We start from the raw sequence: 20,902 nt of genomic DNA on the forward strand, positions 1-20,902 counted from the left end.
AAGGAAGGAAGGAAGGAAGGAAGGAAGGAAGGAAGGAAGGAAGGAAGGAAGGAAGGAAGGAAGGAAGAAGGAAAAAGCCTAGCATAGGTAATTATTTAATTGGAAGTTCCAGGGAGGAATTCACCAGAAGCATGAGGAAACTGAAGGAATAGAGGCATTGCCTCAGGGAGTCAGGGGCTGTGAGTACTTCCTCAACTTAGGGTTCTGAGGATGAACTCACTAACAGAAGGAGGAGGCTGCAGGAGTGGAGACTGCATTTATAAAATAAATTGCAGTAGCAAAAGGATTCTTCAATTTAGAAAATAGGACGATCTGACCCCTCCAATACTGTGCTCCCTCTCAGCACTTCTGCATTCAATTTGCACTATATCATTTCACACCTAATGGCATGTATTTGTTTTCATATCATTTTCTACCTCCTGCTGAAGTCTCAGGTCATTGGGGAAAGGATTGCATTTTTTTTTCCTTTAGTATGCTGCCATCCACATCCCCCAATATACATAGTACAGTATTCTCCAGGTACGATACAACATATTTATTAATTGACTATCTGACAATCTCTCCCAGAAAGTAGAGTCACAAATTAGACAGAATGGAGAAAAGAGAGAATAAAGGAGGTGCTGCTTACTAGCTGTGTGATTTTATGCATGTTTTAGTCTCTATGCACCTCAGTTTCCTTGTATGTAAAATGAAAAGGTTAGACTAAGTAACTAACTAAGTAACTAAGTAACTAACAGTCCATGACTCTATATGCTTGCTCATTAAATACAGATAGTGTGGAACACAGATAATACAGAGAGCTAAACAATGCATCTGGCACCTGGCACCTACTAATTCTATAAGAACTAATCAAGAATTTTAAGAAGAAAAAAGATATTCATTCTGTATTCTTCACTTTTTTATTAAATTATCATTATTATAATCCCAGCATAGCTCTTGTTGGCATTAGAATGATACCTAATTATTCCAATATATTGGAATATATTTGTTTAGTCAGCTTCCTGTCTATCTACCCATCTAAAAAATGTTTTCTCTATACAAATTTTAACTTCTCTGAAAGTTTCTATTATGTCTAAATCCAATCATTTCTTGAATAGTTCTCTGGTCCAGAAGGCATTTTAAAAGTCGGGCCTGGGACTAAGGTTTTTGACTAGACTCCTAGGTCCCAAAACACTGTTTGAATCAATCAAGCAACTTTATGCCCTCAGACATTTATCTCTTAGCATTAGACATTTTGATGCAACATTTATAGGACTCTTGATCAAGGAAAATTTCACAATATGATAAAGCATAGTCACACAATGCAGAGTAAGGTAAAATTTAATAATTTGCTTTACCATTCCAGAATAATAGTCATTTCTATCTTGGAGCTAAAATCACTTTGTCCCTGGATAGTCATTCCCCAAATTAATAATTGAAATAATTAAAAGACCTCTTCTCCATTAGATTGTGAGTTCCTTCAAGGCAGGGGCTATTTTTTTTGTCTTCTTTGTATTCTTAGATCTCAGTGCCTGGCACATAGTTGGAACTTAAAAATGAGGTTGACTGACTGACTCTAATCGAAATCCTAATCACTTCAGGAGAAGGAGAAAGCAATGCTCTTAACTAGACATGATATTTTTCTCATTCTAAATCTGGTTACCTCTCTTTGATAATTGTAAATTTTTATACTATAGTACAAGTGATGGGACTCCAATATGGGGTCACTTATGCTAAATGGTTCCATTGGCCATAAACATATAAACTGTGACAGTTTGTACTTTTCCACCACCTTGATTCATTCTGACCCTATGTCAAATATATAAACAATCCAGGCTCCTGACTGGACAAGGCTTATGGCCAACTATGGCAGCTATACAACAACACCCATTTCTAGGATTCCTGATTAAGGATTCGGATCCTCACCCAATTTCTGGTCCAAATTAGGAAACTCCCCAGTCCAAATCCGGTATTGATAAGGGACTCAGAGAATTTCCCCATCACATCTGGATCCGATTTGCTCTCTCCCATATCTGGCATTGATTACCTGTTCCTGACCAAGTTCATCTTTAAGATGTAAAACTTTCCTCTTCAGATTCCCCTCTGAGCATGTACTCTCACCAAAATTTTGCCACTGTACAATCTCATGTGAACAACTTTAACTCTGTGAGGTTGAATCTCTGTCTGTGTTGCCATATATTGTGTGTGTGTGTGTGTGTGTGTGTGTGTGTGTGTGTGTATTCCTGTTTGATGAGCCACATGGTAATAAAGCTCATGTTTGCTTCTCAAATATCAATTTCCTACAAATCCTTGAACCTGGATCTTTGCTCTAACTCTATCCTCAAAGCCCAATAGAGCACACCCTTAATTCATTTTCCAGGGCCTTAGCTTTTTTTTCTTCACCTTTTATATATTTTCCTAAAAGAAAGGAGGAGAGGGTAAAGCTTAAGAGAAAGAGGGGAAAGGAGGACATTATTTCCTGACTATGGATGGTTAAATTTTCCTTCCTTCAGGTAAGCCTGAAAGTAGATTTAGACTGAAAATTATTCATTTTCAGTTGAACTAAAAATGAGATTTTAATATGCTTCCATACAATATACAGTGACTTGTGACCTACAGGAATCATAACATCACTCTTTCATCTCTGAAGTCTCAGGCTCTTCTTAGGTAGACACAGAGGCTATATTAGTGCTGTATTTTAAGAAACCCAGCTGAACCACAGAGAGAAGGTGGAACACATCCTGATCTTGGTTAATTATACTGAAAAGTGGCATGCTTCAAGGGCACTTAGCTTGGGCATTTAAGGAGAAGTAGAGTAATTACAGCTGACAGCAAATTTGGGGCAACATTGGATAGTCATTGAGGAGTGTCCTGAGAAAGAAAGCCTTCCAAGCTCAGGGAAGAATGTGGCTGCTCTTTGTGGGTCTTCCAAGGAATGTCCTCTTACGTGGGCATTTACTATGTTCTTTCCCAGGATACTGACTCATGGAAAGGAAACTGAGATGGCAAATGTGGTGTGCCTGTGTCTCTTTCCCCAGGCATCTGGTGTGCTGTGGTTGTACTTGGTACCCTCCTCATAGTAGGGATCAATTTCCCAGAAGGGTTAGTTTGTAATGACAGTGACTCAGTTACAGCCCTGGTTGCTTGACTTATTCAGGCAAGAAGGACCTAGGAGTATGTTAAAAAATCCCAATACCAGCCTAAGATGTTCAAATTGCCTTCTGAATCAGAGAAATGCTCAAGAAATGACTGAGCTCATAACCAAAACTATTAAAGAACCAAAATCTTTATAAAGAAACCATTAAAAAAAAAGTTGGGTAGGTGGATAGAATAGGTGTTTCCCTTACAAATCAGACCAATTCTTATCAAAATTATTTTTGTAGAGTTTTGCATTTGCTGATTTCTTCAATACTGAAGTATTAAATTTGCTGTATTACTAAATACTGTACAAGTATTGATATTAAGGCAAATGTGAGAAATAGGGACTTTATATCACAGGGACTTTATATCACTAAAATGCTGGTGCTTAGGTTATAAGTGTTCATATTTTTCCTCTACTGTTAGACAGACAAGTGCCTGATTGTGAGATCCTTGAGGAAGCGGGTCTATGAAGATAAGGTTTGCCTGCTGGCTTCCATAAGTTATCTTCCTCAAGTTTTTAATGCCTTTTCTTAGAAGCCTTATCCTTATTTTCTTTCATCTCTCCCTTATATTAGTGAGTAAATATGGAATTTAGGGGAAATTTCAGATATCTTTTGGTATGGAGACCCAGAAGAATTATCCTCAAAGGGGATTAGCTATAGTACAGGTGAAATGTTGATGTGTCCTGCCAGTGAGAAAAATTAACACACAATTTAGTTGGGAAGAGAAGAAATAAATATGCAGTACATAATGATTTAATGCAATACACATGATTTACAACACACATTTCTTGTTTTGTTTTTGCTTTTTTTTTTAATTTGTTTTTTGATGAGGCAATTAGGGTTAAGTGGCTTGCCTAGGGTCACACAGCTAGTAAGTATAAAGTGTTTGAGGTCAAATTTGAACTCAGGTCCTCCTGACTCCAAGGCTGGAGCTCTATCCACTGTGCCACCTAGCTGCCCCACAACACACATTTCTTATCACTCTATGAAGTAGATAGTTGAGGCATTACGCTCATTTTACCTTAGAGAGGTATTTTATCTCAAATCATTTGTTTATAGTCCCACAGCTTGTAAATAAGAGTTGTGACTCTACTATGGTTTTCTAGAACCAAGTTAAGTGTTTTTCCCACTATGCCATACAATGTCCCATCAGATTGGGAGGTGACTGGGTGTCAACTGAATTGGAAATGACCTCATGGTGCTATGAAGGAGGGGTAGAGCGATCTGGGAAGACTTCATGAAGGAGAAATTTGAACTCATTGATACCCTATGTATGTGCAATTTCAGAGGTATGTGGATGGAGAGTCATTCATCTGAGTATGTTATATATATTGAAGAGTAGGGAAGACAGAGGACTGTAGAAAAGTCCCATAAAGAAAACTCTGACTTTCAATTTCTTTTCTTTTCCACTTTGGTTTGGATTTGTGATTCATCTAGGTATAAAGAAAACACACTTTACTCATGTAATTTGCTAAAGATTGAGATGTGCTGCTAGTGGAGAAAAAGTAGAAAAGGAAAGTTATTATATTAATAATATGTGTAATATATGTATTATATACTATGTATTATATAATTGTGCATATATTGATAATGTTAATTATTTGTTATAGGGAACTCCTTACACAAGCAACTGGTTTACAACTTAAAGCCTTATAATAATTAACATTTATAAAGTGCTTTGAAGTTTGCAAATGACTTTACCTATTTGATGTTAGTTGACCCTCACATACTCTGTGACATAGGTTCTATTACTAGATCCAAATGAGGAAGCTAAGACTGAGAGAGGTTGTATAACTTTCCCAGGGTCTTGTATCTCATAAGTGTAGGAGGTTCAATTTAAGGTCAGGTCTTTCTGACTCCAAGTTCAAGGCTTTCTTCCCTATCTCATCTAACAGAGGAGTCAAATTCATGGCCTGGAAGTAAAATTCCTCAATATGGTCCAACCAAATTAAAATGTAATTGGGAAAGATTTAATAAAATAAGTGAAAATACAGCATAGATAATGTTAATTTGTGGTTTTTTAAGTCAATATCTAGCCTGCAGGATCTGTTTAATAATAATAATAGCTAAAATTTATATAGCACCTACTATGTGCCAGTTATTATGCTAAGCACTTTACAATAGTTATCTCATGTTATCCTCACAACCACCCTAGGAGGTAGATGCTACTATTATCCCCATTTTACAGATGAGAAACTGAAGCAAACAGAAATTAAGTGACCCAGGTTTGCATAACTAGTAAGTGTCTGAAGCCAAATTTGAACTCAGATCTTCCTGAGTTTTAGGAGCAGCTAAGTGGTGCAATGGATAGGGTGCTGGGCCTAGACCAAATTTAAATATTTCAAAAACAGAGATTTTTACATAGAATCAAATGTAATTATATATTCTGGTATTAATGGCAGTTATAAACAGGATAAAGCAAACAAGGTTACCAAGAATTGTAACCTGGGATTGGTGCTGTGATATCTACTGCTGATAGTACTGCTGTGGATAGTGAGGAGTACAAAAGTCAGGCAAATTTGGACAGCAAGCTAAAAAAGAGACATCCCCTTGCTGACAAAGGTCTGTATAGTCCAAGCTTTGTTTTTTCCAGTAGCAATGTATGACTGTGAAAGTTGGACTATAAGGAAAGCTGAACACCACAGAGTCAGTACTTTGAAATTGTGATGCTGGAGAAGACTTTTGAGAGTCCCTTGGACAGCAAGGAGATCAAGTCAGTCAACACTTAAAGAAATTAATTCGGATTACTCATTGGAAGACAAATATTGAAGTTGAAGCTTAAATAAATTGGCTACATAATGAGAAGACAGAAATCATTGGAAAAGACCCTGATGTTGGGAAAGATTGAAGGCAAAAGGAGAAGGGGATGGCAGAGGATGAGATGGATAGATAGTGTCATGGAAAGAATGAACATGAGCTCGGACAGACTTCAAAAGATAGTGAAGGGCCTGGCGTGCCATGGTCCACGGGGTCTCAAAGAGTCAGCCAGGACTGAACGACTGAACAACAACAAGAGTCAGGAAAGCCTAGCTTCTAATCATCCTTTCCCACCTGGCTGCTCTCCTACACTCCATGATCTCCAACAATTCATCATCCTGCAAGATGACATCAACTTTGCCACTCCCACCTCCTCAGTACCCTTGCCCAAGGACTCTACCTTCCCTTTTAGTGGAAAGACTGGCTGATGGACATTGAAGAACACCTCCCAGATCCTCCATTTGAAGAGGGCTCCCAGGACAGTTACCATCATTTCCCACGCCAACTTTCATTTCATCAGACTCTTCCCCAATCCTTCCTTTTCAACTTCTTGGTATGTATTTTCCACTCCCACTAGATTGTGAGCTCCTAGAAGTTAGGGACTGTATTTTGTCTTTCTAAACCCCCAGGGCTTAGTATGGTGCCTGGTAGCAAGTAGGTACTTAATAAATGTTTATTATCTAATCTCTACTCCAGACACTAGTCTAATAACCCTGGACAAACACTTAACCTTTCTCAAACTCATTTTTCTTATCTTCACAAACAGGATAATAACACTTACATCACCAGGTTGCTATGAGGATCAAAAGAAATATCTGTAAAGATAATTTCATTTTTTAGCCTTCACTTATTAACCTGTGTCCATAAGTATGTTATTAATCTAATTCACACTAAATCTTTTGACATTTTGCATGAAATAAATAGTATTGGGCTAACTTTGATTAATATTTCTATACCACTTCCAGATTAACAAAGCAGTTTACATCTATTACCTCATTTGATCCTCACAACAACCTCGGGGAGGTAGGTATTGGAAATAGAATGAGAGATGTTAAAAAGGTTGTTAGGGGTCACAAAACCAGGATTTGAACTCAGGACTATCTAACTCAAAGTTCTCTGCTCTGTTCATTATACCACCTAGTTGCCTCAAGTGGGAGAGATTTTTAGTTCTTAGGCAATTCTGAAGAATGAAATATTATTCAGAAATCTATACAAATAAAGTACTACTAGATTGTAAGTCCCAAGCCCCATGAGGACAGACTATATCTTAATTATCTTTCGAACTTCTTCGAAAACTGGCATAGTGCATTGTACATATCATGCAGTGATCAAATGGTGATTGAATCAATAAACGTAAACTTTAGCTAAAAATTCAGAAGAAAATGTGCATGTAGGTCAATCTGACAGTTTCCTTTGTTCATTTTTTTTTCAGAACATGTTCTACCATTTCTCTGACCAATGGCTTTGCAAATCACTTACCCTCTCACCCACTTCCATCCCACCCTTGACCATGGAATGTACTCTGTTTAAAAGCTGAATACCAAAAGGCTGAGAAGCTACTCACCAGGCCTTGTTTTGGGTAGCTTCCCCACCTCTTTACATAACGATATCCATCTGCTGCCCTGAGACAGGTGAGACTCCCCACTGGCATTCCTACAGATTAAATTGCCAAGCAAATGAAGACTTGAAGGCTATAAGTCAGGAAAGACTTCCCTGGAGCAGAGAAGGCACGCTCTCTCCAGAAGAAACCAGCAGGATGTCATCACACCCAGGGTGAGTTGTTTCCTTATAAAATGGTTCAATAAAGTCAAATGCACTAACTCAAAATGCCTTTCCCTTCTGCCTTTTATTTAAGGGCCATTATTTCTTGGGGGTAGGAGAAGTGTAAGGTCACAGTCAAACCCCAAACCAATGGATTGACTTTTTTTCTCCCTTTCAGTAGTTGGTTAGGGATTAGTGAGTGTCCAAATGCATTAGGCCCATTGGTTTTGCCTGGTGTGATATTTGTGGTCTTCTACTAGTGTATTTTTTCCCTAGACTAAACATGTACTGTATTCCAACATGTGGTGATGAAGAATTTGTTAAAATGCTTCCAATAACTGTGAAAAACAAATAAAAATAATGATCATCCCCCCCTCAACCTCCTGCCCACCATCTGCTCCCCACACACCCACACACACATGCACACCCTGTCTGAACATCTGTATACAGGATAGGCAGTTTCTTAGTTTGGGAGAAGGGTAGAAATAGTGTTCTCATCCCCTGATAAAAAGTTATTTTCCAAATCAAATGAGCTATGTTATGAAGTGAATGGGACCAAATTTCTTTTGACCATGTTTCTTCATAACACAGTGGGGATAATGAAAAACTCCCTTTAAAACAATAAATTTTTTGAATGGGTTTATGGTGGCTTCCTGGTGGGAGTCAGCTGACACAGGCTGTCTACATGATGCCGAAACATCCAGTCCATATTGCCAAAGTTGGGAGGAGGGGAGAGATGGTGTAGGGTCAGGGAATCAGTCAGTCCAGATGTTTGAGGTCACTGCCCAATTTCTTCTGATTTTCAATCAGAACCCAAAAATGGGTTATGCGTTGAAATGTGGGCATGCCTATACTTTCTTCTCCCACTTTCTTCATTTTTCAGTGATGATTTGAAGAAAAGTTCCTTGAGGTGGGGAAGGGGGTGCTCTTTCTTACGTCACAGCTGTCATTCTGACTCAAAAAGACTCCATCAGAAGAAAGTAAATTCCTTTCCCGTGGAAAAATCTCTTCTGGGCTTCAGGGTTCACTTTACAATCAAAAATGTGTTTATAATAGGCCAGCAATGCTACAATTAAATAAATATCTTTTAAAGAATCATTCAACTTGTCAAACCTGGCTTGTTAAATGAGGCTGGAGCCATTATCCTTGTAACAAACTTGATCTTAACCTTGGATAACAAACTGCAGTTTTATAGGTCTTCCAATGACCTCATTGTTATAACAAACCAGTACATCAAGTTTCCTTATCCATCAGGAAAGTCCTACACTCTGTGTGTCAGATGACTCAAAAAACACACAAACTTCTCCCTGTGTTGAAAGATCACCAGGGTTCTGGATTTTCTCCATCCAGCATCCCTCTCAGCTACATGTCAAAGCAGTATCTTTCCAGAGCTCTTTGCTAACCTGTTAAGGGATAGAAACAGGGTGACTGCCTGCCATCTCACTCAGCTTATCTTGGGCATCATCCCCTGCCACCAAGAAATGAAACACATTCTTCCCTTTCCCAACAGGAATTAGCTAATGGCATCCTGTCCTACCACATGAAGCATCCATTATGCCATCCTCTCCTTAAAAAAGACTTTTTTTCTTCTACCCATCCCATGCAACTGTCCCCCTCAGAATACATCCTGCATGAAGCAAAGAATGTTTTGATGGAGAAGAAGGCATTTACTTTTCTGGTTAGGTGGCTGCTGAGGGAGAGAGAGAGAGAGAGAGAGAGAGAGAGAGAGAGAGAGAGAGAGAGGAGGAGGAGGAGGAGAAAATATGCATAAGCCCATCTGTCCCTTCTAGAGTTATACTGGGAAAATGGAAATTGATTGAGACAAACTCCACCCTTTGCTTGTCAGATTGACTCAATCACACATCTTCTATATGTCCCATGCCTAATGGCAGGAAGCAGAACGAGTGAGTGCATGGTGTTATTCTTTCCTTCTCCAATCAATAAATCAGCCAGATATTTGTTGATTTCTCTGTGTTCAGCACTGTCTGAGACACTAGTGAGGAAAATGGTGATAAAAGGGAATGACCAGAACTGAGTCCTGCCCTAAAGTAGCTTATAAGTACAGAAATATAAGGCAGTCTGATAAACCAGCAAGACAGTTTGAGCCCCAATCATACAGAGGAGGAGGATTAGTGATGTGTTAACAGTAGAAAGAGCACTGGATCAGCAATCTGCAGTCCTGAGTTCTGGGTCTAACAAAACAATCCTTTCATACCTGCCTAACTGGTTCATCACCCCAATCCCCCAATCACCTAAGTGGCTCCAAACCTTTTTATCTCTTCTCAAACTTCTTGTGTCTTCCCCTCCCTCCACCTTTTCAGTGGAGAATTTGCTTTATATGTCATGGGGGGGCAGGAAATTGAGGCCATTCATTGAGTTCTCCTTTTTCTCTCCTCCTCATTTTACATCATTCACATATTTTCTGCTACATTTCTATCTTTACTATGTGTCATATGAAGAAGTAGCACTTCTCCCAAGGCAAAGCCCTCTACATGAACAAATGCTCTTATTCCATTCTGTCTTTTCCAGTAAGCCAATCACCCTCTCTATCATTTCCATACTATTACTTACCTTCAGTCTCTATCTATTAGTGCCCACAAACACACCCACATCTCCTCTATCCCCTCAAAACTCTCACTTGATTTGTGCATCTATGCTAACTATCAGTCTCTATCTCTCCTGTTCTTTATGGCTAACCTCCTTGAGAAGGCCAAGTACCATTAATGCTTCTAATCCTCCTCTTAACTCTTTACAGTCTGGCTTCTGACCTCATCATTCAACTGAAACTTCTCTCTCCAAAGTTATCAGTGTCCTTTTAATAGACAAATCTAATTGTCTTTTTTTGTGATCCTCATCTTTCTTGACCTCTATGGCCTTTGACACCATCAATCTTTCCCCATTCTCTTCTCCTTGATACTCTCTTCTCTCTAGGTTTCTATTATACTCATCTTTCCTGTTTCTTCTACCTGTTTGACCATATCTTCTTAACCTCCCTTGCTGGATCTTTCTTTAGCCAAGGCGTGTGAACTAATCATGGATATTCCCCAAGTCTCCATTTTGGCCACTGTTTTCTTCTCCCTCTATACTATTTCTCTTGGGAAGCTCTTCAATGCCCATGGATTCATATCATCTCTATGTACATGATTCTCCAGCCCTAACTTCTGTTGAACTCCAGTCTTACACCTATAACTTGACTGCTGGACTGACTACCGCATGGATGACTTAAACTCAACATGTCCAAAACTGAACTCAATATATTTTGCCCAAACCCATGCTTTTTCTGAACTTCTCTATTATTATAGAGGGTATCACAATCCTCCCAGTCATCAGGCTCATAACCTAGGTGATGTCCTCAATTTTTCACTCTCTCTCACCCTCTATGCATAATCTGTTGCCGTTATATTGATTCTACTTTTGTAATGTGTCTTTAACATCTCTTTTGTGTTTTCCCTTCTTTCCTCTGATGCTGCTACCACCCTGGTGCAGGCTCTAAGCACCTCAGGCCTGGACTCTTGCAATATTGGTGGGTCTTCCTGACTCATGTTTCTCCATGCTCTAAACCATTCTCCACCCAACTGTCAAATCTATCTTCAAAAAGTGCAAGTCTCACCATGGTACCCCCAATTTAATAAGCTCCAGTGGCTCCCTATAACCTTCAGATTCAAATGTAAAATCTTCTCTTTGGCTTTTTATAGCCCTTCATATCCTGGTCTCTTTCTATCTTTTCAGTTTTCTTACACCTTACTACCATCCCTGTACTCTGCAATTCAGTGACAGTGACCTCCTGCCGCTTCCTTGAACAAGACACTCCCTCTCCCAACACTGAGTTTTTATACTGGTTGTCCCCTCGGCTTGGAGCTCTCTCTCTCTTCCTCTCTGCCTCCTGGCTGCCCTGACTTCCTTCAAGCCTTAACTAAAGTTCCACCTTCTTCAAGAAGCTTTTTTCTGATCCTTATTAACCTTATTGTCTTCCCTCTGAGATTATTACATATATATACATATATATAATATATTTCATTTGTACATAGTTATTTGAATGGTGTCTCTTCCATCATACTGTGAGCTTCTTGAGAGTAGGGATTAACAAAGTGCTTTGCACATGGTCTCAATTTAATAAATGTTTGTTGACTTGACTTCTGATTCTCAGTAACTTGCTATATGACCCTGGGCAAGTCACTTTATACTCTGTGGGCCTCCGTTTTCCTCTTCTGTAAAATAAAGATAGCAATATTTACTTAAGGTTGTTGTGAAGATGAAACTCACCTCCACAATTGTTCAGGACCCCCTATGTGTAAGGCTGTGTGCTAGAAAAGAAGATAATGGATATGAAGGCATTTCACAAAATATCATGATGCCTTTGTTATTTTATCAAGTTACAGGAATGAGTAACTAGATTTGGAGGTAGGGGGTAATATTCTACTATTTTAAATTTTGATTATTTCTGAATTTCTACCTACAACCCCTTTATGGATGGAAGTCAAAACATTGAATCATCTCCCTGAAGATAGTATGATGAGAGAAACCTAGAAGATAGGCTAGCGAGGGGTGGGGGTGGGGGGACCAAACAAACAAGCAAAACAAAACAAAAAAAAAAAAACAGCTGATAAAAAAATTAGTCTCTAAAAATATTTGCCAATCTGTAAAATGTCCTCAGGATCTTTCTACAGAGACTTATGTCATGGCCCTGACCTGAGGAAGAATAATAATAGCTTATATTACACAGAAGACCCTCAAAGTTTACAAAGTGTTTGACAAGCATTATCTCATGTTCTCATCAGGATAATTTATTTAATAAATGTGTTTCCTTCTCCCTCCCTCCCAATAATTAATTCATTCAAGTAAGCACTGTAAGAATGATCTCCATTTTCAATATGAAAAAAACTAAGGCTCAGAGAAATTAGGTGATTTGCCTAACTCGCCTCTGACACATGCTAGTTGCCCTAGGCATGTCATTTAATCTCTCGTGGCTCTAGGCAAGTCTCTAAGACTGTACATGGCAGAGAATGTGCTGATATGTATCGGGTAATGAAAGTTTCCTTATCTAGAAGTTCCCTACCAAAGATATCACAGGTTCCTTGTCTGTCTGTCTGATTCTCTGTGTCTGTGTCTTTTTGTCTGTCTGTCTGTCTCTGTCTCTGTCTCTCTGTCTCTCTCTTCTTACATACCTAGTCAGGGTCAGAAGGAGAATATTGAACCCCGGGGCAGCTAGGTGGTGCAGTGGATAGAGCACTGGCCCTGTAGTCAGGAGGACCTGAGTTCAAATCCGGCCTCAGACACATAACACTCACTAGCTGTGTGACTCTGGGCAAGTCACTTAACCCCAATTGCCTCACTGAAAAAAAAAAAATATATATATATATATATATACACATATTGAAGCCCAAGATCAGGTTAGATTGCACCTCAGAGGTCACCTCATCAACTGGGTCCTTTGCAGAAATCTCCTCTTCACCATCTAGCCTTAGTCATCCAGCCTTTACTTGAAGGGCTGTAGAGAGTGAGAACCCCCATCCCCCAAGGCAGCTAATTCCACTTTCTTTTTTTTTTCTGGAGCTCATCTTGTTCTGTGACCCTAAGTGGTTCTTTGTTTTGTTTTTTTTTAATTAATTTATTTTTAGTTTTCAACATTCACTTCCACGCGATTTTGAGTTCCAAATTTTCTCCCCATCTCCTCCCTCCCCCCACCCCAAGATGGCATGCGTTCTGAGTAGCCCTTCTCCTAATCTGCCCTCCCTTCTCTCTCTTCCCCCTTCTTTTATCCCCTTCCCTTTCAACTTTCCTGTAGGGCAGGATAGATTTCTATATCCCATTTCCTGTATATCTTATTTCCCAGTTGCATGTGAAAACAATTTTTTAATTAATAAATTTATTTATTTTTAGTTTTCAACATTTTCTTCCACAAGATTTTGAGTTCCAAATTTTCACCCCTTCTTGCCCCTCCCCCACCCCAAGATGGCATGCATTCCAAATACCCCTTCTCCTATTCTGCCTTCTCTTCTATCTCTCCCCCTCCCACTTCTCTTATCCCTTTCCTCTTCTATTTTCCAGTAGGGCAGGATAGATTTCCGTACCCCATTTCCTGTATTTCTTATTTCCCAGTTGCATGTGAAAACTTTTTTTAAACATGTGTTTTTAAAACTTTGGGCTCCAAATTTTCTCCCTTCCTCTATCCCCACCCACCCTCATTGAGAAGGCAAGCAACTCGATACAGGTGATACTTGCATAGTCATGCAAAACACTTCCATAGTAGTCATATTATGAAAAACTAAGTATATTTCCCTTCATTCTAGCCTGCCCCCTCCATTTATTCTATTCTCTCTTTTGACCCTGTCCCTCCTGACAAGTGTTTGCTTCTGATTCCCCCTCTCCCAATCTGCCCTCCCCTCTATCATCCTCCTGCTCCCTTGTCCCTTTCCCCCCATCTTCCTGTAGGGTAAGATAGATTTCCATACCTAATTGAGTGTGTATGTTATTCTCTCCTAAAGCCAAATCCAATGCGAATAAGATTCATTCATTCTCTCTCACCTTCCCCTATTTCCCCTCCACTGTAAAAGCCTTTTCTTGTCTCTTTTATGTGAGATAATTTAACCCATTCTACCTCTCCCTTTCTCCTTCTCTCCATATAATCCTCTCTCACCCCTTAATTTTATTCTCCAGATATCACCCCATTCATCTTCAACTCACCCCTGTGCCCTCTATCTATCTATCTATCTATCTATCTATCTATCTATCTATCTATCTATCTATCTATCTATATACATACATAAAATTTTTTCCCTCCCACTACTCTAATACTGACAAAGGACTCATGAGTTACAAATATCATCTTTCCATGCAGAATGTAAACAGTTCAACCTTAATAAGTCTCTTATGATTTCTCTTTCCTGTTTACCTCTTCATGTTTCTCTTGAGTCTTGTATCTGAAAGTCAAATTTTCTATTCATCTCTGGTCTTTTCATCAAGAATGCTTGAAAATCCTCTATGTCACTGAATGTCCATTTTTCCCCTGAAAGATTATGCCCAGTTTTTCTGGGTAGGTGATTCTTGGTTGTTATTCTATCTCCTTTGCCCTCCGGAATATTATATTCCAAGCCTTGCGGTCCCTTAATGTAGAAGCTGCTAAATCTTGTGTTATCCTGATTGTGTTTCCACAATACTTGAATTGTTTCTTTCTGGCTGCTTGCAATATTTTCTCCTTGACCTGGGAACTCTGGAATTTGGCTACAATATTCCTAGGAGTTTTCCTTTGGGGGTCTCTTTCAGGAGGTGATCATTGGATTCTTTCAATTTCCATTTTGCCCTCTGGCTCTAAAATATCAGGGCAGTTTTCCTTGATAATTTTTTGAAAAATGATGTCTAGGCTCTTTTTTTGATCATGGCTTTCAGACAGTCCAATAATTTTAAAATTCTCTCTTCTGGATCTATTTTCCAGGTCAGTTGTTTTTTCAATGAGACATTTCATATTGTTTTCTAATTTTTCATTCTTTTGGATTTGTTTTACAGTGTCTTGATTTCTCATAAAGTCACTAGCTTCCAATTGCTCTATTCTAATTTTTAAGGAAGTATTTTCTTCAGTAAGCTTTTGGACTTCCTTTTCCATTTGACCAATTTTGCTTTTGAAGGCATTCTCCTCATTGGCTGTTTGGACCTCTTTTGCCATTTGGGTTAGGCTATTTTTTAAGGTGTTATTTCCTTCAGTATTTTTTGGGGTCTCCTTTAGCAAGCTGTTGATTTGTTTTTCATGATTTTCTTGCATCACTCTCAGTTTTTCCTCTACTTCTCTTACTTGCTTCTCAAAATCCCTTTTGAACTCTTCCAAGGCCTGGGACCAATTCATATTTTTCTTGGAGGCTTTGGATGTAGGATCTTTGACTTTGATGTCTTCTTCTGGTTGTATGTTTTGATCTTCTTTGTCACCAAAGTAAGATTCTATGGTCTGACTCTTTTTGGGCTGCTTGCTCATGATCCCAGCCAATGACTTGAGTTATAAACTCTTTGTTAAGGTAGGGGTCTGCTTGCAGTGTGGAGAATGTACTGTCCCAAGCTTTGGGGGTTTTGTGCAGCTGTTTTCAGAGATATTTCTAGGGACCTGTAAATTTTCAGTTCTTCCAAGGTGATATGATCAAGGGTGAGGTGTTTATTCCTTTCCTGGACTGTGCTCTGGTCTGTGAGTGACCACAAGCACTCTTTTCTGTGTTGGAATTGTGAGGAAGATTGTCTCTCCACAGCCACTATAAGCTCCACCATGCCAGTGCTCAGCTACTTTCAGACTGTCCTAGTGGTTAGGAAGTTTTTCCTACATTGAGCCAGAATCAATTTCTTTCCAGTTCTCAGCCCACATCTCTCCTGACTCCAAGCCCAGCATTTTTCCCACTGTCATACCGCCTACTACAGGTGCTAAACATCCCACATTATTTCTCCATAAACTGCTTTCTCTTTAGTCCTATGCTTTCATTAATTGGCAAGGCATTGGTGAATAACAACAACAATAATAAAGCACTTGATGATGTACCAAGTGCTTTATGGAAATTAGTTTATTTGATCCTTACAATAACCTTATAATGTAACTCCAGCATTTTGCCACTAAAGGAACTGAGGCCCAGAAAAGTTATGTACTTTGTTTAGTCAACAATCATTTATGAGGTGCTTACTTTTTGCCTGGCACTGTGCTGGGAATACAAATAACAAAAAGACAGTTCATGACCTCAATGAGCTTACATTCTAATGGAGAAGACAACACATGAAAGGAAATGGAAGAGGGGAGGGAGGGTTACCAATGTTGGGCATGATAGAGACATCGAGAGTACAACCTAGTGAGAAATAAATAGACAGCTGGCCTGGCTACCCTCTTTAAATGGAGGTTGTAGGAGTTGTCCAGTCACAGGGAGGGTTGGAAGGGCACTTCCAAGGTATAAATTCCAGGGCTAGTGAACTTTCAGGATGTGAAAGTGGTTTCTGGGGCGTGATGGAGAAGTCTGGAGTATACCTTGGTAGGTAGTGAAAAGCTCCTTAAGGTCATTCAGGAGTAAGTAGGGAAGCTGGAACTTGTGAACTCAGATTTTCTGGCTTCATGTCCTCAAGTCCTTTCCAGTCCAAAAAATTACTATTTCCCACTCCTAAGGCACAGGGTGCCAGTAGCCTGTCAAGAACAAATAATTTTATCTATTAGATTTGAAAGTAGTGGGTATCAACAATAGGAGTAAATTTAATTGCAGAGAAGCAAGTGGACTAGATATGTGAGGTATGTTTGGGAGTCTGGGTCAGGTGGAAGAGAAGAGATCCCCAAAGATGACATAGTATCAGAGATATCAAACACATAGAGTGTGGTGACTCACACCATACCTGGGTGTGGCCTGAACCAGATTAAAATGGAATTGGGAAATATTTAACAAAACAAATAAAAAAATAATAAAACAAAATTATATTACATTTTAAAATTAAGTCAATATGTGGCCTGCAGGGATCTTTATGTACAATTTAGTGGCCTCCTATTTGAATTTGATACCATTGCACTAAATATTTAAGGCCATCAGGCAGAATTTTCTCTGCTGGTTATTTGTTTTTTCAGTCAAATCTGTTTTCAGCCAGTGAAGCTGGAATATGGTGCTTCCAATTGTAGGCCCCACTTCAATTAATGTAAATCATGAAAGGTCCAGAAAGTTTGATTCAATCAATCATTCAGGAGTGAACTAGATGTGAATAAATCCACAATCAAACTGAGAGGATTAAAATGCTGTCATCATTGGATAAAGAATGCATGCCTGACCCTACCAATCTTTCTCTGCAATGCCTCAGAAATCTCTTCACTTTGGAACCTACCCTAAAATTTACCCTAAAAGCTCATGTCACCCCTAGATTTCACACATTGGCAGTACCCTCTACCCTTACAGCCTCTTTCTTATTGGCTGTTGTTGAGTCATTTCAGTTGACTCTTCATGACTACATTTGGGGTTTTCTTGGCAAAGATACTGGAGTGGTTTGCTATTTCCTTCTCCAGCTCATTTGATAGATGAGGAACTGAGGCAGGGTTGCATAGCTAGGGTCTGAGGATGGATTTGAAATCATGATGATGAGTCTTTCTGATTCTAAGCCTAGTGCTCTATCTACTGAGTCACCTAGCTTCCCCTTCTCATTGGCTATTTTCTCTCAGAACCTCTATTTTAAGGAGGCCAAGGCCAACTATGTCTTTATTCCTCTCCAGAATATATTCCTGACTCTTTTGGACTTTCTCTCCAAAGTCCTTGGGTTGGGTACCTTGATCTCTGCCCTTCCCCCTCTTTTCAGCTCCCTTTTATGTGTCTTCCCCCTTTAGAATGTAAGCTTCTTAAGGGCAGGATCTGCCTTTCTTTATGCTTGGATTTGTATTACCAGAGCTTAGAGCAGTGTTTGGCACATGGTTGATTGGTGATGGTCTTTTGATTCAACCATAAATTAGATTTAAATGAGGCAGAGTTGCATAAAGTGATTGGTTGTCCTTAAGAATGTAATAAATGCTAGTTGACTTGATTTGATAAAGACAGATGATGCTACACAGGAAACATTTTGTGATTGACTAAAGGAATCACCTCTAAGCCTATGAATAAAATAGCAAACCAGTTTAGAGTCAAGCAGTGCTATAACAGGTCAGTCCAGTGGCAGAAGAGCTCCAGGCAAGCTTCTGAGAGGGAATTGTGTATGAGGAGAAGAGAGTTTCTCTCTCTCTCTTTATTCCCACCCCACTTCCCAGGACATCATGGGAATTCCGAAGTTCCTTAGGTCTCCTCAGTGGTCTCACCAGTGACCTAAGTCAGTAGCAAAGTCCCTCAGGGCTGGTAGCAATAACTATAGGAGTTGGGAATGGGCCAAGGAGCAACTTTGAGATGGATATGTTCAGGCAATAACCTTGTAAGCACTGCATGGTCTGCAGAGATTATAAAATGGCAGCCGATCAATCCATCCAGTAGAAAAACCAGTGACTTGAGAGGGGGCAACTGAGCAGAGTGTTTATGTATCACTGGTGTCACAACCTGCAGAGAACTTCATGAGGACTCCAAAAATGGACAAAAAGACTCCTGTAATAGGTAGTTGTTATTTACCCTTTGGCCACATGTGTTCTTCACTCATATGCCTCATCACAGTCATATTTCAAATTCACTCCTCTTCTAGACCCAGGCTGTATTTGTCCCAAGTTTGGCAATGACATTTTGTATCAGATGATTTTCCTATGCCACAATAGTAAATACCTTTGCTCAAAGTTGATTAAGACTACTAACTGAAAATCAATTTAAAGCATAATGGCTGAGGTTCATGAGGAACAGGTCTAGAAATACAGTCCCTTAGGGGTACCCTAGAACCTTGAAGGGAGAAGTAGCCAACAATCCTGGAGAATCTGTCCTGACAGTGTGAGTGTAAGTTGGGAGAGCAGGCTACCCCAGAGCATAGTAAACTTTGACAACAACAAACAATAACAACTATTACTGCTCCTATTCACATTTATATGATGCTTCATAAATTTGCAAAGCACTTTGCATGGGAGATATCTTCTAGCTGAGTTTATATCACAAACCCAGGAGGTAGGTACTATTATGACCACCTTTTTAGACATAAAGATCTTTATGAATAGATCTTTTAATCCCCCTGACTCTTGCTGTTATTCTTGACCTTGCCTTAATGACAATAAAAATTAATAACTAGTTTTTACATAGGATTTTAAGGTTTGCAAATTGCAAATCTATCATTTTATCCTCACAACAACCCTGGGTGGTAGGTACTATTACCCCATTTTGCAGATGAAGAAACTGAAGTTAAGTGATTCGCCCAGGGTCACACAGCTAGTAAATGTCTGAGGCTGGATTTGAACTCAGGTTTTTGTGACTACAAATTCAGAGCTGTATCCCCTGGGCCAAAATTACCTTGGTGATTTGATTTTTATCTCTCATGTTACTGACCTCCTTCAATCATTTGTAGCATTTACAAAGAGTAAGGACCATATCTTTTACAAAGAAGGCTTGATTTGTCTGAGTGTCTTTCAGGGTGTCTGCCCTACTATGTTAGTCTCTATCTCTCCATGTGTGTTTGATTCTGTCTCTGTCTCTTCTTTTCCTCCTCCTCTTCTTCATCTCTCTCTCTCTGTCTCTCTTTGTCTCTCTCTCTCTTTCTGTCTTTTTCTTTGTCCACCCAATGTCTGTTCCCTATACATGCACACACACATGCACACACATACAAACACATACACACACACACTGCTATCTGTGATCGAGGAAACTCTTCAGCCATGCTCCATTTAAGGCAACACCAAAGTCTATGTTGATTCAGTGCATTTTCTCAGCTCTAGGTGAAAGGAGCTGGTAAAATGTAGCATAATAGACAGATGTCTTCATCACAGATCTCTCAACAGAGAAGTTATAGAGTAAAGGAGCATGACACTTGTAAAGTTAATTATTCCAATTGGGGATTAAGTCAAATTAAGTGGGGGCTGAAGCTTTTGCTATGGGTATTCTGGTCCCTGTCCTATAGCAATATAAAAAGCTTCATTTCCAAGGTACTAATGGCTTTTCCAGACGTTAGGCTCAGAAGTCTCAGGTCCTTGCCACCATGGTCTTTCAGTCACCTATCACAGTCCGTTGTCCCCAGGGAGTCAGTTTGCTCAGCACAAGGGCATACATCACTAAGCTAATTTCTTAAGTCACTCTCGTAACTTGGCACTGATTTGGATATAAGCCATACAATGCTAAGCAGATGGTGAGGAGGGATAGCCAGGTCAGGACATCTCCATTTCAATAGCTCAACTCTTGTAATTCTTTATAATGAAGGCTGGCATGTCCTGCATGTGATCTGTGGGGGTTTTCTCTCCCCAGCTCCCACTCCTGACTCCTGCTGCAAACTGAGCTGTCTAGGCATCATACAAAAGTGAAGTTGTGCAAGATTTCCCATCTAATATGCAATGTGAGCCTCACTCAAAGCAAAATCAATCTTTATTTGTCATTTGCCCTGGAGGCCCAGAAGACTGTATCATTACATGTGAGCGAATACAGTAATTTACACATAGGATCCCCAGGGACAAGAAACTGTGCCACTTGCCTTAACTTGGAGGTGACCTTTCAGAGTTTTCCATTAAAACACTAGGAAGGTTGATTTTTGTTTTTTTTGTTGTTGTTGTTGGGTTTTTTTTTTTTGGTCAATTTATCCTCTGGCTGACTTGAATCCATGTCTTAGACAATGGATGATTTTATGTAACTAACATTCCTGGCTTGTAAATCTACTTTAAAAAAAGAGAGAGAGAG

Source organism: Vombatus ursinus, unplaced genomic scaffold, assembly GCF_900497805.2.
Source record: "Vombatus ursinus unplaced genomic scaffold, bare-nosed wombat genome assembly UNPS02014798.1, whole genome shotgun sequence".
NCBI lineage: Eukaryota > Metazoa > Chordata > Mammalia > Diprotodontia > Vombatidae > Vombatus > Vombatus ursinus.